The following is a 26974-nucleotide window of genomic DNA, read 5'->3' as shown; positions in this document are numbered from 1 at the left end:
TCTGATTTTTTGCTTTGTGGTTACCATGAGATTTGTATAAAGGATCTCTAGATAAGATAGTCAATTTTCTGATAGTCTCTTATGTCCATTAGCCTATGCAGGTTCAGTCTTTTTCCTCTTCTCCTTCTATGTTTTTGTTGTCACAAATTATCCCTTTTTGTAGTGTGAGTTTGTTACCAATTGAAGTGGTTATAGTTAATGCTTTCTTTCCATTTGTTTTTATGTTATAATTGCTTAGTAATATATTCTGATATAGAGTTGAAATTTTCTGTTTCTGTCTATTTATCTCCTTGCTCAAAGCTTTGTAAAGTTTTTCTTATTTTTTTCAGGTAGGAGTGCTCCTTTCAACATTTCTTGTGGTCAGGTCTAGTGGTGCTGAACTCCCTCAGCTTTTGTTTGTTTGGGAAAACTTTAATTTCTTTGTCATATCTGAAGGATAATTTCACTGGATAGAGTATTCTTGGCTGATAGCTCTTGTCTTTCAGTATTTTGAAACGATCTTTCCACCATCTGCTAGTCTGTGATTAGGAGGGATTCTAGGGATTCTGCTGAGAAATCCGCTGAAAGCCTGATGGAGGTTCTTTTGTCAGTTATTTTGTTCTCTCTTGCCCTTAGTATTTTTTCTTTGTCATTGGCCTTTGACAATTTTAAGATTACATTCCTTGGAGAAGTTCTTTTTGCATTGATGTCAGCAGGAGTTCTATTATCTTCATGTATTTGCATGTCAATTCATCCCCCTGGTTTGGGGATTTCTGTGCTATTATTTATTTGAATAAGCTCTTTGCTCCTTTCTCTCTCTTGTCTCCTTCTGGGATACCTATAATCCTTATGTTACTTTTCCTAAATTGACTTGGATATTTCTTGAAGAATTTCTTCATTTTCTAAAAATCTTAGTTCTCTCTCCTCCTCCACCTGAATCATTTCTTGATTTCTATCTTCACACTCACTAACTCTCTCCTACATATGCTCTGCTTTGTTTTTAATGCTACCTACATTATTTTTCATCTCATTAATTGTGTTCTTCATCTCCAGAATTTCTGTTTGGCATTTTTTTTTAGAGTTTTACTCTCTTTGGTGAAGTACTCCTTCTGTTCATTAATTTTATTCCTGAGTTCACTGAACTGTCTTTCTGAGTTTTCCTGTCACTCGTTGAATTTCTTTATGACAGATACTTTGAATTATCTGTCATTTAGATTGTAATCTTCTGTGACTTCCTGTTTTGTTTTTGGAGAGTTGTCATTGTCTATCTGTTCTGCTGTGTCACTGTAGTGCTTCATGGTGTTTGATGAATTGATCCTCTGCTGGCACATTTGTGGTAGTAGTCATCTTTTCTTATTTGGGTATGCCTTTGGTTACTTTGGTTTGGGGCTCCTTTTAGTTGTATTCAAGAGCCTGTACTTTTGACCCTCCACTGCTTCTTCTAGAAGTGTAATCAGTGCTCTCCTTCTGCTGCCTTGTGCCTCTGAGGTTGCTGGTGCCTTGCTGCTTATGATGTCACTGCAGTCTCAAGTGTTACCAGTGGGGTCACCAGGCTGCAAGCGCTTCTGCTACTTCCAGGGTCTCTTGGGTCTCATGTTCCCCCTCTGGCTCTCCACAGGCTTGGATGCTGCTGCCCCATGCACTAGCTGCAGTGCTACTCCTGTGTTGCCTGTGGGTGCTGCTTGCACCACTGCCAAGGTTGCTGGGTTTGTGGGTGTCATTGTCACTGCTGGGGGCCTGGGGAACCAGGGATTTGTATGCATCCCCTGGTACTAGTGGAGCTGGTGTTAGGGGTGACACAACTGGTGGCTGGATCATTATTCAGCTGTAGTTACTGATGCCTCTTGTTGGAACCTGCAACAAGACCCACTGCTGGGCCTTTTTTTCTGCTCTTGCCACCTCTGTGCACAGTCACAAGAGCCACTGCTTGAGGATCCACACCCTGGGTCACAGTCACATGGGAGGGAGAAGGGGCCACTCTCCTAGTTCCACTGCCTCCCAGGAGTCCAGTCTATCCACTTTCACATGTATAGATGCATGGATGTGTTCTGTTGTGATGTGTAAGGAATCCTCTTTTGGTTATGGATGTCCAATTGGTTGTAACTTAAAAGGGAAAAATGGGAACAACTTACTCCTCCATGATGCTGATATCACCTCCCTTTCTTTTATTAGTGATAATAAATTCTCATATTCTAATCATGTAAACTTATTCAACTTTCTTGTGTTTAAGTTCTGTCTTCCAATTAGATTTCAAACCATAAGTAAATAAACCATTTTTAGTAGTCCTTTGTATCTCCTACAACACCTAATTCTAATGCTTTGAAATCAGTAACTCAATAAATTTAATGAGCTTATGAGAAAGCTAACAAAAGCTTAAGTGGCTTTTTCCGTCAGAGGTTACAGGTATTATTTTGTATTTTGTATTCAGAGACTGTGACCATCCTTTGTCTATAAATGTTATTTATAAATATTTATCTTATATTTAGTCAGAGAGTCACCTAGAATAAAAAAATAGTTGAGAAATCTAGAAGTTACTTTCTACTGTGCATGTTTGATTTTTCAAATATATTTTTAAATTATAGAACTACTCTTTAAATTTTGTCCCAGGCCTAGTCCCTTCCCAGTTTTTCTGCTTAAACCAATGCAAGGTCAGCTGGGTATTTTATAAAGAGCACCCTTACTGATAACTTACAGGGTTTACAAATGTGGTAGTTTTCTACCCCATGTCTGACAGCTAAGTCCCTAATACTTGGCAACACAGATAATGATGTTGAAGATTATTCACATAATGAAGCCTGGACATTTACTTCTGTGCTGGTTTTTATTATTTCCCTCCTTCTACTGAGTTTGGACTTTGTTCTTCTTTTGCTAGTTCTTTTTGTTGTAGTTTAAGATTACTCATTTGAGACTTTTCTTGCTTGTTGAGGTAGGCCATTATTACTATAAGTTTCCCTCTTAGTATCACTTTTGCTGCATCCCATAAGACTTGGTATCTTGTGTTTTCCTTTTCATTTTCTCCAGCCTTTTTCCGATTTCTCCTTGATCTAATGGTTGTTCAGGAGCATGTTGTTTAGTCTACACATATTTGTGTCTTCCCCAGCTTTTTTCTTGTAGTTGATTTCAAGTTTCACAGCATTGTGGTCAGAAAAGATGCTTAATAAGATTTCAATCTTCTTAAATTTATTGAGGCTTGCCTTGTTTCCCAACATATGTACGATCCTTGAGAATGTTCCATGTGCACTTGAGAAGAATGTGTACCCTACTGTTTTTGGATGGAATGTTCTATATATATCTATTAAGTCCATCTAGTTTAATGTTTCATTTAAGGCCACCGTTTCCTTGTTGACGTTCTGTCTGAATGATCTATCCATTGACACAAGTAGGGTATTGAGGTTCCCTACTATTGTTGTGCTGCTGTCACTTTCTCCCTTTAGTTCTGTTAATGGTTGCTTTAAATCCTACTGTTGGGTATTTATCCAAAGAACATGAAATAAACAATTCAAAGAGATTTTTGCATCCCTCTGGTCATTGTAGCATTATTCACCATTGCAAGGTGTGGAAGCAACCCAAGTGCCCATCAATGGATGAATGGACAAAGAAGATGTGGCATATATCAGTGGAATACTACTTACCATAAAAAAGGCAGGCAAAATCATGCCATTTGCAAAACGTGGATGTACCTTGAGGGTATTACGTTAAGCAAAATAAGTCAGGCAGAGAAAGACAAACACTGTGATTTCACTCATATGTGGAAGATAAACAAACACATGGATAAGGGGAACAGATTAATGGTTAAAAGAGGGATAGGGAGTGCAGGGAGGGCAAAAGGGGTAAAGGGGTACATATGTATGGTGATGGATAAAAACTAGACTATTGGTGGTGAACATGACACAGTTTATACAGAAACTGATATATAATAATGTACACTTGAAGTTTACACAATTTTATAACCTAATATGGTTTCAATAAAACAATTAAACAAAAAAACAATCTAGGACACCTACCAATTCCTAATGCCCAGATCTTTAGTGTACTCAAGTTTCCTCCATCTCCCCAGGGCACAAGTAGCCAGTGAGATTCCATTCCGTACTGTGTAGACCAGCCTGTGTACACTACTGGCTTGTTCTTATCTCCACCTCTCTCTTTGCTTTTTTCTTTCTCTTCTCTTCTCGTTTCTCCTCTTTTCCCTCTGCTCTCCTTTCCCCTTCCCTTTTCTCTACCTCCCTTGCCCCCTCTCTCATTCTCTTTCTTCTTTATTTTATTAATCAAATATATATTAACACTTACTATATATGGGGCCCTATATCAGGCAATGGGAACACTATGTTAGAGTTTATGGTTGAATAGAGAGGTGAATATTAATAAAATGATCACAAATTGTGATATGTCCTATAAAGGTAAAGAAAAGAGAGATATAATAGTAGGGTCCAGAGACCTGGTCTGATCTGGAGTGTTTGAGAACACATCCCTTGTTTTAAACTTATATCTGAGAGATAAGTTGAATTTACTAACTTATTCCCCTTTTCTCTTTTCTGTTTCATTTCTGAGAAAGAAATCTCCCCATCCGCCAGCTGCTGACACATGTGGCCCAATGTAATGTTTTTATATCTTCTTGCTATGCTAGAATTTTCCCAATAATCAATAAAATTTCCATGAAACTAGGTTTTGGACATATATTTGATATTTAACAAGTCTAAAGATGGTATCAGTAAAAGTTGACCTGATTCTCCCCCATTGACTGGTGCCCCCATGGACCTCTGTCTCCCTTGCCCTTCTTGCACATCCCCTTGGTCTCCACCACTTGGTTTGGGGCTGCCTTCCTCTGGAAACCCAGACTGGATTCAATCTCTCTAGCTTCCCCATCCTTGTTTCTCTTCCTGTTAATTTTTCACTAAGTGAAACAAATAAAAAATCTTATTGAAGAAAATTTCCAATGTCACTGATGTACTTACCATATTCTAAGGCAGAAAAGTATATTCTAATCATATTTTTAGTAGCAAGGTATGATTTAAATTAATTTTACCTGATAAAGCTGAATGTTGGCAAAGGTGTGGAGAAAATAGAAATTCTAATTCAATGTTACCAACACTCAAATTTGGAGGATTCATTGGCAGTGTCTACCAAGATTTTAAATGTACATGCTTCTTGACCCAGCAGATCCTCTCCAGGACATACTTGTACAAATTTTGCAAAGATGAATGTAGAAGAATGTTCACTGCTTCTCTTGTAATAAAAATTTAAAACAACCAAAAGGTCCACCACTGGGGATTGGAGAAATAAATAGTTCAATCATACACAAAGAATCTTGCTGCCAATAAAAGTAATGAGATAAATCAGTATGGACTGACATGGAAAAATGTTCACAATATACTGTTAAGTGGAAAAAATCAAAGTATAGAACGATGTAGGAGTATGATCCTATTTCTGAAAACAAAAATTAGAAATAGCAGCTCTGAAAGAATAAGTGAATACTAGTCATCTCTGGGTGGTAGGATATCTGGGTACGTGCATTTCCCAATATATCACTTCTGTAACGTTTGAACTTTCACAATGAGCATGTATTATTTTGTTAAATAAGTAATCATGGCTCTATAATATTATTATATATTAATTCACAGTGGAGTTTTCCCACTCCTATTCCCTACCTTTTATTTGAGCAGTTTCTGTCCTTAATTTCCTCAAGGAATGTAACAGAAAATTTTTAAAAAATCCTTTCCAGTCTTTCTGGCTTTTGCCTTTAGGAGAAGAGACTTCATTATGTGCATAAACAAAATGTTTTAATCAGCAGTAAGAGGAATACAGAATCTTCTTCATCCTAAGAAAAGATGCCACCTGACTGAGGTGAGAAAGGAGAGAGAGCCCGAGAGGCCATCAGAGGAAGAAAGACAACTTTTAATATCCTAGAGCAGAAATAACCCACACACTGTTCTCAGTAGGCGGGCCCAACAGGAGTAGGGGCCCAGCATTGGTGGGCCTTTTGATTTTTTCCTTATTTTCCCCAAAGCCCCCCAGTACATAGTTGTATATTCTAGTTATAGATCCTTCTTGGTTGTGCTATGTGGGATGCTGTCTCAGCATGGGCTGATGAGCAGTGCCATGTCCGTGGCCAGGATCTGAACTGATGAAACCCTGGGCTGCTAAAGCAGAGCTTGGAAACTTAACCACTCGGCCACAGGGCTGGCCCCTCTTTTGATTTTTTACATCAAACCTTAAGTTAAAAACTCAATTTTTAATTGGCTCAATTGTGCAGGTCAAACTAAGTGTATCTAAGTACATTTGGGCTGCTATAACACAATTTCATAGACTGGGTGGCTTATAAACAACAGAAACATTTCTCACAGTTCTGGAGGCTGGGAAGTCTAAGATCAAGTCACCAGAAGATTCAGTGTTCGGAAAAAGTTCCTGTGTTCCAAACATTGGTCAAGGACAAGGAACTGTGAGCATCTCTCTCCACAGGTGCCAGTGTAGACCAGGACCACATGCTCCTTCCCACCCCCGATACCCTGCTTAAGACCAAGAACCATAGATGTTAGATTAAAGAAGATTAGAGATGAGGAAACAAGAAACCCAAGGGGACCTGATATGATGCTTTTTATCTGCTAATATAGGTGAATGGAGACACAGAATCATAAGTGAAATTGGGTAAGAAAAGAATCATTAATAATATAGATTATTTTTTGTAACCCTTGTAGGAAAAACAGGTGCTCTGCCCAGCCCCCTGGGGAGCCAGCTTTTTCTTAAGAACCACAGCCCTGGGGCCTTTTTTGCTGCTTGACCACCGCCATCATGGGTCACATGCATGCTCCCGGGAAGGGCTTGTCCCAGTGGGCTCTGCCCTTCTGCCACAGCATCCCCACTTGGCTGCAGTTGATTTATGATCTACAAACTGGCCAATAAGGGTCTGACTCCCTCACAAATTGATGTGGTCCTGAGAAACTCACATGGCACTGAACAAGTATGTTTTGTGACAGACAAAAAAATCTTGAGAATTCTTAAGTACAAAGGACTCAATGTCTTAAGTTTAATTTTAAAAAGCTGTTGCAGTTTGAAGGTATCTTGAGAGGAACAGAAAGGATAAGGATGCTAAATTCCATCTGATTCTGTTTGAGAGCCATATGCACCAGTTGGCTAGATATTATAAGACTAGATGAGTCCTCTCCCTCAATCAGAAATATGAGTCATCCACAGCCTCTCCCTGGTTGCATAAATTTGTCTATATACTCAAGCAACGAATAATGGTTTAACTAGAAAAAAAAAGACAACCACAGCCCTGGGCTGGCTTTGCCTGACTACTCCTGCTATCTCTTCCCACCAGCTCCATACATGATTCTTTCTCTTCCTGCCCAGCCCATGCCAGGAAGACTCAGTGCCCCATCTTCTACCACTGTCATCAGGACACAAGAGAAGGTTAGGCCCATGTAACTGGGGTTGTTAGTGAGAGTCAGAGGGATTTTTTTTCCGGAATTGTGAGAAAAATGAGTTTCTGGATACCAAGCTGGAACCCAGAACAAAGAGAAACAATGTAATAAGGAAGGTTTTGTTTCTTCAATGCAGTGAATAGTATAAATTGGCCATAGTAAGCCATGTCATGAGAGCTGGCCTGGAAAACTAAACCAACTCTTAATTAAAAAATGAGATATTGGGGGGCCTGAGCCCATGGCTGAGTCTTTAAATTCCTGCACTCTGCTTCAGTGGCCCATGGTTTCACCAGTTCAGGTCCTGGGTGCCAACCTAGCACCACTCACCAAGCCATGCTGAGGAGGCATCTCACATAGCACAACTAGACGGACCTAAAACTATAATATACAACTCTGTACTGGACGGCTTTGGGGAGAAGAAGAAGAAAAAAAAGAAGATTGGCACAGATGTTATCTCAGGTGCCAACCTTTAAAAAATTTTTTTAAATTTTTAAAAAATGAGGTATTGGGGAGAGGCATTTTGAACTCCACTAATCTACAATCAAACCTCAGGTTCTTTTCACCACTGTCCTCTCTTCCATCTCTATTTTCTCTTCCTTATTTTGTCCATTGATTCTTACAGCTTCAGTTCATACCTCTACACAGATGAGTCAAAACCTAGATTTCAGTACAACTTCTCCTCCAAGCACCAGACACACTATCTGCATCCTTGGGTGTGTCCCAGCCTGGGCTTTCCAGAATGTTTCCCAGACACTTGTGGGGATTTTAATAAGGAGCTCCCTGGAGATGGGGGGGTGAGAAAAAGGAGGAGAAATGAAGGCAGGTACCTGAGGGGTACAGTAGATATCAAACCAATTTGCTGTTTTTCCTGTTTAACTTGAGGGGTGACTCAGAGGTCTCAAGGATTTGTGAGCTTGTTTTCCAGAGGATTTACGAGCTTGTTTTGCAGAATAAAGAGAACACCTTTTGGGAGGTCATGATCACTGAATGGCCAGCTCTCAGCAGCCCTGGAAGCCCAGAAGTCAGATTGCCCATGGATTTATTGGGAGTGTCTCATTTATTTCCCCAAAGCTCCTCCCGCAAAGTCGCTTAGCTCCATAAAACCCCCGTTTCTGTCCTAGGGAGCTGGATTTGAGGGAACCCAGGCTCCCACCACTCTTTTTGACAATTCAAATAAATCTTTCTCCATTTCTAAGCACTGATGTCTCACTGTTGGCTTCCTGTGAATTGGGCACACAAATAAGATTAAGAGGTTTGGTATCAATTTTGGCAAGCCAGTCAGGAATCTTTTGCCTGTGGCTGGACGGCCCTGGTGAGGGTTCCACTGGTTGGTGGTCCCCAGAAGCTGTGGGAAAGTCTTTGCCTGGGGGACTTGCTCTCCTGCTCCTCCCTCCCTGCCAGTATCTGCCACCATAGGTGCAACGCTCCCTTGGATTGGAGAAACAGGTTGGGCTTTTGTCCTTGTGTGTGAGTATGTATTTGTCTTATATGTGAGTCTGTTGTCAGTTGAGTTGCCATGACATGTGCAGTTGTGAATTCCCTGTCTCTCCATTTGCTTTTGTGTGAGTGATTCATTAGAAAGGAGAGTCTATCATTTGGGAGAGATCCAGGGTTTTCTTGGACTTCATCTTCTGTTTTTGTCCTTCTGGAGTTGGTTTTGCATTTGCTTGATGAGTTATTACAACACTCCCAGTTGTCAATCTTTGTATCTCCATTTGCATTTTGAGTGTGTGAAAGCAGACACCTTTGTTTGGGAGAGATCCAGGGGATTGTTGGACTTCACCTTTTGTTTTTGACCTACAGGAGTCGGGTTTGTCTTTGTGTGGATGTGTTTGTCTTTTGTGTGTGTGTTTGTTGGTTTGATTGAAATTGGCATGTCCTCAGAGTTATTGGTAGTGGCGGTGGCCCAGGGGGAAGGCAGTGTGGATGGGAAGGTGGTGAGGAAGGCGGAGAGGGGCAGCCCAGTGCTCCCTGCCCTGTCATGGTGGTGATGGGAGGGGTGGCCTGAGGGCAGGCGGGCTCCTCTATGCTCAGCCAAGCCTGGCTCAGCCCAGGGGCCATGAGCAGCAGTGGTGGGGACAGTGGTAGAAGAGGTTGGGTGCCCAGTCACTTTGCTGTGGGCTGCACATCAGGCTGGAGCAGAAAGAAATATGTCCCTGGGTCAGAAGTTCACAGGCCTCATGAGAGGGCTGTGCTGGAGACTAACCCTGAGTGGAATCCCAATAACCCTGATGATCAAGAAAAGCAAGGATATTTTTGGAGTCTGCTTTTGAAAGCCACACAAATAGTAAGCCAGCCAACTATTAACTGGTCTAAATTAGGAGAGGTCCAACAAGGCCCTGAGAACAATCCCTCTGCCTTTCTTTCCAGAGGCTATGGGACTGCCTTGGGCTATAAACCCTGAGGCCCAGGGCAGTACAGTTAATAGCTATTGTTGGGGCCCAGGACAGGCCACCCCAAAAGATCCCACAGTGGCTTTATTATTTTGAATTGAAGTTACTCCTGAAGTTCAAAGGGCTTTCTGACCCTCCTGTCTCTGTTCCCCTGAAAGCAGGAAATGAATCTCCTATGTGAAAGGTCTTCTCCCTGCATCCTTATCACCAGAGCTGGGGGACTGATGGCTGAGAAGCTGCATAAACAAACCTTGCTAATTTACTATCTCATCCTAAATTCCCCACTAGTTACATGCCCCACACGTAAGTTTCTTTGTCCTGTCAATTTTTCACAAATTTACGTTTCTTGGCATAAAAGATGTATATCCTGCCTGTTTTCTTCACTCTCTGAACATCACTTCTTTATGGTCTCCAAAAGGTATGTAGTAAACTCGGTTTTTCTCTTGTTAATCTGATCTTGTGTCAATTTTACTCTTAGTCCAGCCATAAGAACCTAAGAAGGGAAGAAAGGAGATTTTCCCTGCCCTGACACTGTCCTGGCTGTTGTGAAGACTTTTAAATCTCTCCTTGGAAGAAGTCCCTTCACAGATACTGGCAGCCGAGTTCAGCAGGAACATGATTTCATGAAATAGACGAGACAATCTGAATGAAGCCTCAGAAATACAATGTGTGAGAAGGCACTTAGAAGGACGATCCTAACCAGCTACAAGCCAGAGCTTTTCTGCACAGTGTACTTTCCTTGAATGGATGCTACAGATATTCTCCCCTAGCTGTAGTAAAATGTTAAAAATCTCTCCCAGGAAAATGTCACCTCCAGCTCCTGTCAGGGTGAGCTCCGCAAGAGTTTCCCTTCATCACATGAGAGTGAGCGATTCTGTGTAGACTGAATGCCATGTATGAAAAGTCAATTATGAAGATGTTACTGAAGAGCCACAAGCTGGAGATTTTCTACACAGTGTAACCACATCGACTGAAAGGTACATATAATCTAGCCCAGTTGAAGTGAAAATTTTTCAATCTCTCCATTGAAGCAGCCCCTTCATAGCTGTGGGCATCTGAGTTCAGCAGGAGCATGCTTCCACGACATGGGAGAGAGCCTGAGGGAAGGCAGTGAACCGCAATGTGAGCAAAAGCACTTACCAGGATGATCCTGAAGTGCTAGAAACCAAAGCTGCTCTGCACAGCGGACATTCCAAGAGTGGATGTTCTAGATGTTCTCTCAGCTGTGGTGAAAAGATTAAAGTTTCTCCCAGGACGATGTCACTTCCAGCTCTGGCAAGCTGAATTCAGCAATAGTTTTCCTTCATCACATGCGAGTGAGAGCCTCTGTGTAGACTGAACAGCAAGGCATTAGAAGTCACTATTCAAGATGATCCTAAAGAGGCACAATAAAGGGTGTTTCTCCCACATAAACTCTCATAAAACAGATGTTACAGATTACCTGCTCCCAGTGTAGTGAATGGCTTTCAGTCTCTCCTTGGAAGAAGTCCATTCACAGCTTCGGGCAACTCAGTTCAGCAGGAGCATGCTTTCAAGACACAGGAGATAGAGCCTGCATGAGGGGTGTGAACTGCAATGTGTGTAAAGGAACTTACCAGGATGATCTGAAACAGCTACAGGTCAGAGCTTTTCTGCAAATTGTACTTTCAATGAATGGATATTATAGATCTTCTCTCCCAGCTGTAGTGAAACGGTTAAAAGCTCTCCTAAAAAATGCTACTTCCACCACCTGGCCACCTGCGCTCAGCCATAGCTTTCCCTCACCAAGGGCCTGTGAGAGCCTGTGACTAGACTGCTCAGGCCTGAGTTAGAAGACAATTATGAAGACGATGTTAAAGAGCCACAAGCAGGAGTTTGTCTAAACCATGTACCCTCACTGTACGAAAGTTACAGATAACCTGTCCTAGAGGCAGTGAAAGGTTTTCAATCTCTCCTTGGAAGAAGTCCCTTCACAGCTATGGGCAGTGGAGGGCAGCAGGAGCATGCTTTCATGTCATGGGTTAAGAGCCTGAGGGACGGCCATGAATGAGACTCTTACCTACATGATCTGAAACAGCTAGAAGCCAGGACGACGCTGCACAGTGTACTTTCCTTGAATGGAGCTTATAGATAGTCTTTCCCAGTTGTAGTGAAACGTTTAAAAGCTCCCCTAGGAAAATGTCACTTGTTGCCATTGGCAAGATGAGCTAAGTAATGGTTGTTCTTCATCACATGCATGTGAGAGAGCCTGTGTGTAGACTGCTCGGCATGGAATTAAAATTCATTTATGGGGGCCAGTCCCAGGGCCCGGTGGTTAAGTTTGTGTGCTCCATTTCAGTGGCCCAGGGTTTCATTAGTTCAGAGTCTGGCCACAGACATGGCACCACTTGCCAAGCCATGCTGAGATGGCATCCCACATGGCAGAGCCAGAAGGACCTACAACTAGAATATACAACTATGTACAGGGGGGCTTTGGGGAGAAGAAGAAAAAAAGTCACCTATGAATATGATTTAAAGAGCCATGAGCAGGGGTTTTTCTAAAGTGTGTACCCTGTATGAAAGGCAGAGATACTCAGTCCCCATGGTAGTGAACACTTTTCAATCTCTCCTTGGAAAAAGACCCTTCACAGCTATGGGCATCAGAGTTCAGCAGGGACAACCTTGCATGACAAGGGAGACAGAGCATCAGTGAACGCCATGAAGTGCAATGTATCAGGTACTTAACTAGATGATCTGAAACAGCTTGAAGCCAGGGCATTTCTGCAAACTGTGCTTCCCTTGAGTGTGTGTTATAGATATTTCTCACAGCCGTGGTGAAATGCTTAAAAGCTCTTCTGGGAAAATGTCACTTCCCCCACCTGGGATGGTTAGGTCACCAATAGTTTTCCTTCATCACACGCATGTGAGAGCCTCGATTTAGACTGCTCAGCATTGAACCAAAAGTCACTTGTAAAGATGACATTAAAGAGCCCAAAGCAGAAGTTTTTCTAAGCCATGTACCACATTGTGTGAAAGTTACAGATAATCATTCCCCGTGGCAGGAACAGCTTCTCAGGCTCTCGTTGGAAGGAGTCCCTTCACAGCTATGGACTGCTGAACGCAGCAGGAACGTGCTTTCACGTCATGGGAGAGAGAGCCTGAGTGAAGACCCAGAGCTGCAATGTGTGATCCACTCACCTGGACGGTCTGAAGCTGCTGGAAGGCAGGGCTTTCTGCACAGTGTAGTTTCCTTGAATGTGTGTTAGAGATACTATTTCCCAGCAGTAGTGAAATGTTTAAAACCTCTCCTGGGAAAACGTCGCTTCAACCCCTGGCATGGTGAGGTCAGCAGTAGTTTTCCTTCACCACATGCGCTTGACAGCCAGCGTCTTGACTGCTAGGCATAGAATTAAAAGTCACTTAAGAGAATGATACTAAAGAACCACAAGCATTTATTATGCTCAACCACGTACTCGTATTGTCCGAAAGCAACAAATAATCTGTCCCAAGGGTAGAGAAATGTTCTCAGTCTCTCCTTCGAAGAATTCTGTTCACAACTACAGACACTTGAGTTCAGCAGGGAAAATATTCCATGACAAGGGAGACAGATGCCTGAGCGAAGGTTGTGAACTGCAATGAGTGGGTCGCTTACTTAGATGATCTGAAATGGCTGGAAGCCAGGGCTTTTCTGCATGGTGCACTTCCCTTGACTATGTCCTGTAGATATTGTGTCCCAGCAGCAGTGAAACATTTAAAAGCTCTCCTAGTCAAATGCCACTTGCAGCTCCTGGGAAGTTGAGCTCAGTAATAGTTTTCCTTCATCACATGCTGCTGAGAGCCTACGTGTCTGCAAGACTGCTCAGCATTCGGTTAAATGTCACTTATGTAGACCATATTAAAGACCCACAAGCAGGAGTTTTTCTAAATCTTATACCCACATTGTAGAAAATTTACAGATAATCATTCCCATTGGTTGTGAAAGTATTTCGAGAACTCCTTGGAAGAAGTTTCTTCAGAGCTATGGAGAGTAGAGTGCACTAGGAACATGTTTGCCTGTCCTGGGTTAGAAATCCTGAGTGAAGGCCGTGAACTGCAATGTGTGAGGCTCTGACCTAGCTGATCTGATACAGCTAGAAGGCGGGATGATTCTGCACAGCGAAGTTTCCTAGAAGGGAGCTCATAGATATTCTCTCCCAGCTGTATTGAAATGTTTAGAAACTCCTCTGGGAAGACGTCACTTCCTCCTCCTGGCGCGGTGAGGTCACTAATGTTTTCCTTCATCAAATGCGTGGGAGAGTCTGTGTCTAGACTGCTCAGCAGTGAATTAAATGTGACTTTTGAAGATGGTATTAAACAGCCACAAGCAGATTTTCTAAACTGTGTACCTGCCTAGAAAACAAGTTACATATAATCATTCCCAGAGGCAGTGAAGGCTTTTCAATCTCTCCGTGGAAGAAGTCCCTTCATAGTGATGGAGAGCAGAGTACAACAGGAACATGTTTTCATGGCGTGGGAGAGAAAGCCTGAGTGAAGGTCACGAAATGCAATGTGTGAGGCTCCGCCCTAGGTGATCTGATACAGCTGGAAGCCGGGGCTATTCTGCACAGTGTACTTTCCTCGAATGGAGCTTATAGATATTCTCTCCCAGCTGTACTTAAATGCATGAAACGTCTCCTGGGATAATGTCACGTGAACCTCCTGGTGTGGTGCTGTCACAATAGTTTTCCTTCATCACATCCGTGTGAGAGCCTGTGTCTAGACTGCTCCGCACTGAATTCAAAGTCACTCTTGAAGACGATGTTCAAGAGCCACAAGCAGGAGTTCTTCTGAACCGTGTACCCGCATTGTATAAAGTTAGAGACATTCGGTGGCTGCGCTAGTGAGCAGTTTTCAGTCTCTCCTTGGGAGAAGTCCCTTCACAGACACAGGCAACTGAGTGCAGTAGGAACCTGCTTTCATGACATGGGACAGAGCCTGGGCGAAGGCTGAGAACTGCGATGTGTGAGGCACTTACCTAGATGATCCAAAAGAGCTAGCAGCCGGGGCTGTTCTGCACAGTGTACTTTCGTTCAATGTGTGTGACAGAAGTTGTCTCCCAGCGGTATTGAAATGTTTCAAAGCTCTCCTAGTCAAATGGCACTTGCAGTTCCTGGCAAGCTCAGCTCAGAGATAGTTTTCCTTCATCACATGCCTGTGAGAGTCTGTATATAGACTGCTCAGCACTGGATTAAAAGTCACTCATGAAGATGATGTTACAGAGCCACAAGGAGAAGTTTTTCTAAACCATGAACCCACAATGAATGAAAGTTACTGATAATCTCTCCCAGCGGTAGGAAGGGGTTTTCAATCCCTCCTTGGAAGAAGTCCCTTCACAGCTGTGGGCAGATGAGTGCAGCAGGAACACGCTTTCACGCCATGGGAGACAGCCTGAGGGAGGCCATGACCTGCCATGCGTGGAAAGGAAGTTACCAGGATGATCCTCAGAGCTACCGGCCAGGAGTTTTACACACAGAGCACTTTCCTTGAATGTGTGAGATAGAGACGCTCTCCCAGCCTTGTGAAATGTTTAAAAGCTCCCCTGGGAAAAAGTCAGTTTCACCTCTTGACGTGGTGAGGTCAGCAGGTTTTCCTTCATGACGTGCATTTGACAGCCAGTGTCTTGAGTGCTTGGCATAGAATTAAAAGTGACTTAAAAACTATGTTAAAGAGCCACAAGCAGTTGTTCTAAACTGTGTACCCACACTGTCCAAAAGTAACAGCTAAACTGTCCCAGAGAGAGGGAAAGGTTTTCAATCTCTCCTTGGAAGAAATCCCTCCACAACTATGGGCATCTGAGTTCAGCAGGGACAGTCTTTCCTGACAAGGGAGGCAGAGCCTGAGTGTAGGCCGTGAACTGCAGTGTGTGAGGCCCTTACCTAGATGATCTGAAACAGCTGGAAGCCAGGGTTTTCGGCACAGTGCACTTCCTTACACAGTGAAACAGAATAAAGGAAACCTCATTTTAAATGAGATTGGGAGGCAAGAAGGGGGAGCCTTCATGCACTACCACTTGATATCAATTACAGAAAGAATCATCAATTACAGACCCCAACAGGAAAATATGTCCATTGCATTCCCAACAAGAAATTGACTACCCCAGCAACTCAGCCCAGGAGAAATCATCACCACCGTGAACTCTCACTTACTACAAATGGCCTTTTGTTCAAAACAACCCCTCCCAACTTACTCCTTTTTCTCTATAAAATAACATTTCTCTCCTTTGTGTGCTGAACTTGCCTATGGCTTTTGCTATAGTTTGTTTGTCCTGAATTGTAATTCTTCTGCTATTCTTTAATAAACCCCTTCTGCTGGTGAAATAACAGGCTGTTTTATTTGCTTAGGTCAACAGTATGTAAAATGGAATAGTCTTAGAAAAGGAAATTCTTAAAAAAAGGAAATTCTGTTATGTGTTAAAACATAGATGAACCTTGAAGACATTATGTTAAGTGAAAGAAGCCAGACACAAAAGGACAAATATTGTATGATTCCACTAATATGAGGTACCTAGAATAGTCAAATTCAGAGACAGAAAGTAGCACAGTGGTTACCGGAGGCTGGGGGAAGGAGAAGATGGGGAGTTAGTGTTTAATTGATACAGAGTTTCAGTTTGAATGATGAAAGTTCTGGAGATGGATGGTAGTGATTGCACAACAAGGTGAATGTATTCAATGCCACTTGACTGTACACTTTAAAGTGGTAAATTTTATGTTATGTATATTTTACCACACACACAAAATACCTGCCTCTCAGCTTCTGTAGACCAGATTTGCTCCCAAGACCCAGAGTCAATTCTGAAATACGTTTCTGGATTCACACTTTCTCATCATTTCTGGCTTCTCTAGATTTTCTTTGCTTGTCCCATCAGAGTAGTAAATCTAATTTTTTCTGTATCCATCATTTAGGAAAATCTTTATTGGAAGGATATCAGAGGAAATCTAGTCCCTCATATTGCCAGAAACAAAAGTCCCTTTGCATGAGTTTAAAAGGGAGGTGAAATAGTTATATTGGTATTTTTAAACAATCGTGCCACCTGTTGACAGTAAGTGTAAGAGAGTTGAAGCAGAGAGGTCAGAAGATGCCTCTGTGGTTTTTTAGAGATATGATGGTCCCTGGGACTAGCCTGGCAGTGTTAGCATTAGAGGGACGTGGTCATTTTGCAGATTTAACAGGTGAGATATATTGAGTAGATGTGGCGGACGTGGGAGATAGAAGAACCATGGTTACTATCTGTATTTTCATGGATGGTGGTACCATCTACTGAGAGGAAAATTACCAGAGAGTAGTAAGTTGGGCATGGGAGGAATCTGGAGTTGTTTTTCTCATATTACATTGGAAATGCATATTTGATGTCCTTGGAGACAGATGGAATGGTTAATTGGATGGGTCTGCAGCTCCAAAGCTGGAGATGTGGATTTGGACATCATTAGCACATAGCTAATGCACACTGCTAACCATCTGACTGGGTGAGGTGAGCTAGACCAAGTATGGAGACAGAGAAAGAAGGGGTCCAGGTCAGAGCCCCGAGTACCTCCAAAGCTTAGAGGAGCCAGAAAATGGCACTAGTTTCTTTCCCAGATGCACTCCCAAGCACAAACACTGATCCTTCAGATCAGTTTTATGAGCACATGCATGTTCTTAAAAATAATTTTTGACTTTTTATTGTGTGATTGACATTTGTGTACTGACTTACTCTGCAGCTTATTTTTTTTGACTCAATAGTATGCCTTGTAGATCTTAACACACTTATTCTTGTATCAATACAATAATAATCTTAGAATATTTTTTCATAACTTGTATTGCAGAACCCTCTTATTTTTGTTCACTCCAAGAATTCTTTGCTCTCCTTGCTCTTTCACTCTTCCATATGTAGTTAAGTATTAGCTGGTGAAGACTCATGAAAAATGCTTTTCTTGGGAATTGCATTCAACTAACATTAATTTAGAGACAACTCATGCTCACAATAACATTCTCTTCCTAGTTACTTAGGAACACTACTCATTTTATTTTGTACTATTTTATACACTTTTTTGTTGTTTCAGAGTTTTTGCCCCACAAATCTGACATATTTCTCATTCAGCTTCTTCTTGGACCTTTTGCATGATTGCTTGTTATTGCAGATGATAGCTTTTTTTTTTTTTTTTTTTTAAAAATGATTGGCACCTGAGCTAACAACTGTTGCCAATCTTCTTTTTTCTTTTTCTGCTTTTTCTCCCCAAATCCCCCTAGTACATAGTTGCAGATTTTGGTTGCAGGTCCTTCTAGTTGTGGCATATGGGATGCCACCTCAGCGTGGCCTGATGAGCAGTGCCATGTTCGAATCCAGGATCTGAACAGTTGAAACTCTGGGCGAACTTCACCACTTGGCCATGGGGCCGGCCCCAGATAATAGCTTTTTAAAAAAACAGTAGAATTTTTTGGGGGCAGATTTAGGTTTATGGAAAAATTGAGCAGAAAGCACAAAGAGTTTCAATATACCCCATTGCCCTCCCCCCATTTCCCCTTTCATTAATGTGTTGCATTACTGTGGTACATTTGTCACAGTTTATAAGCCAGTATTGATACATTGTTTTTAACTAAAGTCCATAATATACATTAGGGTTCACTCTTTGTGCTGTACATTCCATGGGTTTGGACAAATATAGAATGAGATATATCCTCCATTACAGTGTCATACAGGATAGTTTCACTGCCCTAAAGATCCCCTGAGCCCTCCTCTTCACCCCTCTCTCCCTGAGAACCTAGCTGATCTTTTTATTGTCTCCATAGTTTTGCCTTTTCCAGAATGTCATCTAGGTGGAGTCCTATGGTACGTACCTCTCTCAGATTGGCTTCTTTCACTTAGCAACATGCATTTAAGGTTCATCCATGTCTTTTTGTGGTTTGATAGTTCACTTCCTCTTAGCACTGAATAATATTTCATTATGTGGTATGGCTATATCACAATTTGTTTATCTCTTTACGTACTGAAAGATATCTTGTTTTTTTCCCCCTGTTTTGGTAATTATGAATAAAACTGTAATTATGAATAATTATGATAATTATGAGTAATGGCTCTAAACAGAGTAAAACAGTAACTGAGTGTAACTGACAAAAGACTTTAAAAAAAGGCAATGGGTAAATACAATTGACAAGAAAATTTGGGAATTTTTGTGACAGACATTTTAGATAGTAACTAGAATTATAGTTAATAACATTATATTAGCGCATATCAGATTTTTAGGAATTATATGCAATGCCTACAACATTTTAGTAACATTCACCCATACAATAAACCTAAAAACACTTATTATTGCTTATTTGACCATGTTTCTCATGTAATTTGACATACAAAATAAGCCTAATTAGTGTAACATATCTCTTTTTATAAGAAGAGGGAATAAATCTTTTGAGATGTCCCAGGTGCCACTTGGAAAATCCCAAAGTTACATCCAGGCTGAAAAAAAGTTCATTTAGAATTTGAATATTTTGGGAAGTTTGTCAAAATACCAAAAGGTTTGGACACTTGACCAAATAGGATCACAGATCAATGTAAGATAATACTTAAGTATATATTTGACCAAAGTAACAACAACAGGTTTCAAAGGCAAATAAAAAAGGTCACATGGCTATAAGCAAAACTCAACTCCAACACTAAGACTCAAGTTTTCCTAAGAAATTAGAGACCAAATTAAAAAAAAAAGCACAAGAAATCATTTTGATAAAACATAAAATCTCTGTTTTCTAGGCATATTACCTAAAGGCAAGGAAGCTTTCCAAATCTGTTATCAAGAGCAGACCAATCGCCCAAGAAAACCTTGTCCTTTCCAGAGAAGCGGAGGCCACATTGTAATTGTGCATCATCTCATTTCAGCATTAAAGCTCGTTTTAAGAAATTCATTTTAATCTTAGCCAGCTTGACCTCACATTAAAATGATTTTGTCAATATTCTTTTCCACAAACCCTCTACAGCTTTCTTTTTACATTTAGATTTTGTCCTATGTTTTCCTCTTTCCTATTCCAAAATAACCAGCTTCTCTTTAAGACAAAATTACATTCTTTTCCCTCAATAAAATGCATTTGTAATCCTTATAGCTCCTTTTACCAAAAACACATCCTACTTCCCTTGCATACAGGGATGTTTCCCTATTTATTTCTTGTAGCTTTAGTTACATATATTAGAATTCTTAACCCTTAGAATCCACAATTTCTGGTAAAAATTAAGAAGTAAGCAATTGTGAACTATATTAGCATTTTGTGTCTTGACAAACTTAAAATACCTTTTATAAATTTCTAGAAACATTGCTGTTTTTCATAGAAAATGTCTCAGCATGGCATAAAACACATTCAGTAATAGACTCAAATATCTTTAGTTTTCTGCAATAGGAAGCCAAAATTAGATAAACTTATCTTCAGTAATTAATGTTTTCGTATTTTATCTTGTTTGGAAAATGATTTAGGGATTCGATGACTATCCATTATTTAGTTTAACTTAGTATAAACTTTGGTCTCATTTACACTTATTTTAATTACCTGCTTTTAGCAATCATGCTTGGAGTGGACATTAAATAGCCAACCATCACCCTGTTACTTTCTTGCTGACAAATTTTGTAGCAGAGACAGCATGAGCCTACCTGACTCGTGAACCAGGCAGAGAGAAAAGCTGCACATTTGCGTCACGCCCAACTAACCACTCTGGAGACATGCCTGTTTTTAATTTATACCAACGACCTTCAGCCAGCTGTTATTTACTAAAGATTAATCCTAGATCACATAAACTTGAAAAGCATTTGAGTTGGTTTCTATTATATTTCTGAGATTTAGGAATACTTAATTTATAAGCAGTTAACTTCAAGCCAATTAGAGCTTTTTACAAGTCAATTCTAGTAATACCATTTGGAGGTAGGAAAATATCACATCTCTGTATCACACATATCTAGACACATAGACAGACATAAATAGAGATCTCATAGCTTCCATTTAAAAAATTTTAGATGTTTCAAAACAATAGTTGGATCCAAGTTGTATTTCTAGCAGATGGACTAAGGTAAAGTTAGTTGTTCAGAGATGGCTGAATTCTCTTACTGAAAGTTTGTATTTGCATCCTTTTACAGCTTCTTTTGGAGTCATTTTGTCTATTATCAAAAGTCTAGGGTAGTTGCTATTTAAACTTTTCCTTCTAGTTTTTATTTGCCCCAGTTAACTTAGAAATAGTAATAAGGAGATAAGCATTTGAATCCTCAGAGGTCTGATTTTAAAGGGGCAGGTTTTTGCAGAGAGGAAGAGAGGAAGGTGGCATCTGGGGTGGAGCCTGAGACAAAGGAATCTGGGAAGACAAGATGGCACCTGAGACAGAGAAAGGGGGAAGGGAGCAGGAGGCTTCAGAAGCCATTTTTTCTCAGTTTTTCAGCTGTTTTGGTTAATTTAGACAAGATATCTAGTAGTGAGGCAATTTTAGAGCTTTGTGGGTACCCAGAAGCCTTCAGGTACCAATGAAAATAGACACCACTTGTTTTGCTTAATTTTAGAACCATGGTCTTCCAATTTGATTTTAAAAAAAGCTACTTTGAGGAGATTGAATGTCCTCCATAATGCCTATTGCAATTCTGAACTGCTTTTGGTCAGTTTGTCCCACTTAGTTAAAAGTGTGCATGTAGAGGCCCATAGTTCTCTAATATAAACCTGGCTGGCATCCCTGAAGGAGGGTTTCCCTCAAAACATTTAGATGACTGGGATCCCATTTCTAAAATTTCCTCCGAAAACCCAAGAAAGTTGCTGGAGTCCTAGCCCTGATCCCTGACGGAATCTAAAAACAAAAGAGCTGCCGTATGCCCAGCCCTGACTCCAAAAGGAACCTGAAAACCAAGGAAACCTCCAGGAAGTCAGCCAACTTTGAGGAGTCCTGTGAGTCCTTCTAGGGGGCGAAGTATTAAACCTGAATGTGATCTGGAGGACCCCACCCTTGGGCCCAAAACACTGAGGTTCATGCCAAATCCTGGACACGAATGTTGTTAGCAGCTCTGCCCCAAGCTGGAAACCACACGATGTCCGTCAAAGAGCGAATGGCTAAAGAAATGGTCGGGAGTTAGTGGAACGGTGGGTGGAAATGGAGAGAGGTGTTGGGAGACTCATATCAGAGGAGGAATGGGCAGGACTGGGCAATGGGTTGTGTTTGATGTGGGGAGACCCAGGATGACGACATGCTTCTGGAGTATGGAATGAGCAGGGCACAGTTCACTCATGGGGGAAGCCTGGGGCATGGCTCAGGTGAGGCTGATCAGACTTTTAGTGTCAGATTGTTCTTGGAATATAACGTCCAGGCAGCATCCAAGTCAGAAGATCAACCAGGCAGTTGTATGTGTGATTCTGGGTGGAGATATCTGGGGTTTATAAGCATTGAGGTAATAATGAATGCCTTAGGAATGGACTGGATCACTCAGAGGTTATTTAAAACAATGAAAGCATAGAGATAAAAGAATAGGGCCCACAGTTGAGCTATGATGCACTTCAATTGTTAAAACCCAGGCAGAGGAGCCTCTGCTGGCAAACAGTCCTGCGGAGGAGCATCCAGAGAGGTAGAAAGAGAAGGAGAAGATTCTGGCATCAGGAGCAGAAACCAGAGTGTCCTCAGAAACAAGGCGGAGCTACACCCCCACTTCTTTGCCCCTGTCCACACCCTCAGTCTCTCTGCTCCACCCTGACCTGGGGTCAACTGGGGTGGGTGTGACCCCAACTGTCTTGGTCATTGGCATCTTCCACATACCAGAGCCCCTGGAAATTCAGTGGGCTGCTCCACCCCTCCAAGGCCTGGGGCTGGAAGACCCCATCTCTGGGCCAGTGCTGTCCTGCTCTCCAGGAGGCTCAGGCTGCTTTCCCAAGGGAAGGACATTCCCTCCACATGGCAGGGATGAGCCAAGGGGGTGGTATCCCTTTGCACCTGGGCTCCATCTTACAAACTTCGAGTGCCCTCTACTATGGAGAAACAAGACCGATGCCTCAGGCCCCGCTGGCCTGCTGATATCCATGCTCTCATGGGAGGCATGAGCTCTCATTAGGTCCAGGGTCACCCAGCAGGCAGGGGAAAGACCCACAACACACACACACTCACACACTCACACACTCCCTGAGGGCCAGTCGGTCCTCGTGCTGGGGCCCAGCAGTGGTGGTAGCAAAAAACATTTCAGGAGACCATCACTGCCACTTCTTTGTCCCCTAAGCTGACAACCCCAGCCGATTCAAGTTCTGGTTGGATTGTTTGCTTGTTTGTTTGATGTTACTGCAAAGTGAGAGCTCTGAGCTTCCTAATCTGCATTTTATTCTGTCTAATCTACTCCTTCTCCAGAACACACAGTCATAATTAAGAAAACAATATTAGGCATATGCTGCATTTGGTTTTCAAACTTGAACCAAGGTTAGTAAGAGAGGGAAACTAAGTTGTCTTTGTTAAGGGAATTTTATCCTTTTTTTGATACAATCAAAATGTTCAAGTACAGTCTATAAAAACTTTAATATGTTCAAAATTGAGGGACATAAATAAGTGGCTCTTCATCGCTCTCTCTCGTCCTATCCTCTTCCCCTTCTCCGGGCTGCACAGCCTCCACTCCAGCTCTTATGACACTGGACTCCCCTGATGAAACACCTACCTCCCCACTGGTCTAGAAACTTCTGCCCTCACTCATCTCTATTGCCTGTGTTCACACATATCTAAGGCCACTGCAGCTACTAACATGGTAAATGAGGGAATTATTTCTCCACTGAGCCCAAGGGCTGGATGAAAAGAAAAACTCTCCCATCTCTTCTGTGAAGACACAGCCTCAATGGAGACTAGAACAAGTGAGTGTGAATGCTGGGAAGATTATTTCCACACCCATCCCTCACCTGCTGCACACCTAACAGGGTGGTGAACATAATGGACACCAATATTTCCCAGGGTGTTTAGAAGATCCAGGCCCAAAGGAGAAACCCGGCCACTTGGCAAAAGAGGGATCAGGCCAGGAGTGAGAGCAAGTCCCTTCTCACCTGCTGTGTCATTGTCATGAACTCAGCTGCCACCCGTCCTCCTCTGTGTCTCATCCAGGAACAGTCTGAAAACTAAGCACATAAAGCTGATGAAAGAGAAAGAAGTCATGAGAATCCAGTCTTTAAAACAGAAGAGACCAGATAGATAGAGAGTATTGCTGGATACACCAGGCACGAACCCCCGAACATTCACCTGGGAGTGGCCCCCACCCAGCCCAACCCACAGGAATGCGCCGTGATCGAAGACCAGCAGGGGGGCCCTCTCCCCTCCCAGGCTCAAAAGTAAGAAGGCTTTGGTGAATTTGCACATAGGAAGATAGCAATATCCCCATTTTACAGATAACAAAATGAGCATCAGGGGATGTTATGGGCTGGACTGTGTCCCCCCAAACTCACAAGTTGAAGTCCCCAGCCCCATTGTGTCTGTATTTAGAGGCAGGGTCTCTAAAGAGCTAATGAATGTTAAATGAGGTCCTCTGGGTGGGGCCCTAGCCATAGGACTGGTGTCCTTGTAAGAAGAGGAAGACACACAGAGGAAAGACCATGTGAGGATGTGGTGAGAAGGCAGCCGTCTGCAAGCCAAGGAGAGAGTCTCTGGAGAAACCAACCCTGCTGACACCTTGATCAACTTTCAGCTTCCAGAATTTCAAGAAAATACATTTCTGTTATTTAAGCCCAGTTTGTAGTATTCGGTTAAGGCAGCCCTCGCCGAATAATAATAGGATTTTATACTTTAATTAGACCTCCTGTTCAGAGTTATTAGTTAACTTTTAATTCCTAGGATTAACACTATATCTTAGGAAACCCTCACAATTGTCACATGGGGGTTCTTGTCTCCACAGCAGGGATGCCACTCCGGACTTTCTGGGTTAATAATTCTTGGTTAGGTGCACAGGACTGCTTCTCCAACACCCACCCCAGCCCTTTAGAGGCCCTACCCTCCCTGCTCTGCCCTGCCACCACCCTCCAGATGCACCTGCCTTCAGTCCCCTTGGCTCCCCCACATGTGGGATTCAGGCCACATCAGAGATTCAGCCCTAGCTCTGCTCACCATGGCCTTGGACGTGTGGCCAGGCTACTGTGGGACCTCTAATGGTGGGTGGAACAATCTAAGGACTAACGACTGGTTGGAGGGTCAGTGACTCTCACTACATGTCAGGCACTAACACCTCTCACACAGGAAAGAAGCAGGAGTGCACACACCACAAGTTTAGTTGTGTTCCATAGTCCCCACAGGGCAGACAGGCTGAGCAAACAGAGAGTTCAGGAGTTTAATTTGGGGGAAATTGAGTTGACTCCCGCAGATGTATTAGTGAAATGTTAGCTAGAGTTCCGTGCTTTAATTACCATGGGCAGAAACATTCGTGACTTCACAATTTACATATATGACAGCATTAGTAAACTGTAAAGTACTACCTAAATCAATATTCTTTTAAAGATTGGCACCTGAGCTAACATCTGTTGCCAATCTTTTTTTTTTCTTTTTCTTCTTCTCCCCAAAGCCCCCCAGTACATAGTCGTATATTCTAGTGGTGAGCGCCTTTGGTTGTGCTGTGTGAGATGCCGCCTCAGCATGGCTGATGAGTCGTGCCATGTCCAAGTCCAGGATCCAAAGAAGTGAAACCCTGGGCTGCTGAAGTGGAGCACACAAACTTAACCGCCTGGTCGTGGGGCTGGCCCAAAATCAATATTAATCATTAATTACTGCAAGGATGAATACTGACACTGTGTCAGGAAAAAGGATGGCTTAAAACACTTTGACCTGGAGGTCCCCAAAAGACAGAACATTTCTCATAGCTTTAGTTGAAACCCTGTGATGGGGATTTACATGTATTTGCTTCTTTATTCTCTACCATAACCCTGCTAGTTATAGATAAGTTACTCATTTTATAAGTGACATGAGCTAGGTTCAGAAAGCTTGATTAAAATGACAAAATCATGTGGCTAGAAAAATGACAGAGCCAGAACTTAAACTTAGCTCTGCCTGTCTCTGAATCTCAAATTCCTAAACCTGGTGGTCTTGAGGGGTGGCCCCCAGACTCGAGCTTTACCTGGATATGTCACCTCTCAGATCAGTGATCAGAGACACCCCTTCTTATCACAATGCTTCCCAGTGCAGCCTATTCACACAATCTCCCATGCCCAGGTTCTCCCACCACAGGGGCTCCTCAAGGGCGCTCAACCAACTTCCCCAAATCAGCCCCAGCTCTCCTCAGCTTTACAGGTCAGTTTCACCACACAAAAAAGTCTCAGGCCCCTCTGCCTTTCAGCATGCCTGATGACCGAGCCCCAAACCACAGGACAGCAATATCTCCCCTTCCCACAGCTGCATCTGTCATAGCCCCCAATGGGTTTTATAACTGACATTTATAACTTGACCCAGGTGGCTGGGACAGCTGGCCTCCTTTGGACAAAGCAGGCAAGCTGTAGGGTGCTCCTCTCCTACTGCCCCCATGTGTGCACTCATGGAGAGGGCCAGTATCAGCTCATAGTCACAGATTTCTCACGAGATTAGTGCCTTACGGAACAGGAGAGCATGGCTTTCCTGACTCCAGAGTTGAGGGCAGTACCTGCTGATGGAAGGGCATGCCTGGTGAGTTCCCTGTCTGTTCCCTAGGGTGCCTGTCTTGTGTGGCCACACTCCTTTGGCAAGCTGTTCTCGGCCTTGTGACTTGACAAAGTCTTTCCCTCTCTGGGTGTCGAAAGATTCATTTGTGGTGAGAGGCAGTGTCTTTCAGAACAAATGAGGCCTGGAATGAACCAGCAGGCAGAGGGACAGCTTGACCTCCGCTGCGGTCTGTTGCAGGCAAAGAGGGTGAGAAAACCACCACTGCCAAACAATGCAAATGGTGCCCTGGGAAAAGTAGAAGGGGATGTGAGGCACAGCTGAGGGAAATTGGAACCCACCGAGCCTTCACCAGCACATGATCACCGGAAGAGTGTGCCCTCACACCGTCAGAGCCCCGCTGACCCGATGCTCAGCAATCGTAGGGTCACTGCGAGGCCACAGGCACCGGTCACGAGGCATGTTCAGTTGGAGTGATGGCAAGAGGCAAGAGGGCTCCCAAAGGGGTGAGCATCAGTAGGAACTTTGGGAGAGGTAAGGGCCTCGGGGATGGTGTGGGTGGCCCATGACGCTCTCCTCAGATCCCCAAGATGCCAGGTGTCTGGTTCACAGCCACCTCCACACCC

The 26974-nt window shown here is 42.7% G+C and overlaps 1 pseudogene; it reads left to right on the top strand.

Annotated features, from left to right (window-relative positions):
• Positions 1-6744: 6744 nt before the first annotated feature.
• LOC103542584 (small ribosomal subunit protein uS15-like) lies at positions 6745-7223 on the top strand (annotated as a pseudogene).
• The last annotated feature ends 19751 nt before the right edge of the window (positions 7224-26974 follow it).

This window comes from Equus przewalskii, chromosome 5 (assembly GCF_037783145.1).
Source record: "Equus przewalskii isolate Varuska chromosome 5, EquPr2, whole genome shotgun sequence".
NCBI lineage: Eukaryota > Metazoa > Chordata > Mammalia > Perissodactyla > Equidae > Equus > Equus przewalskii.
This window is presented reverse-complemented; position numbering and strand designations above follow the sequence as displayed.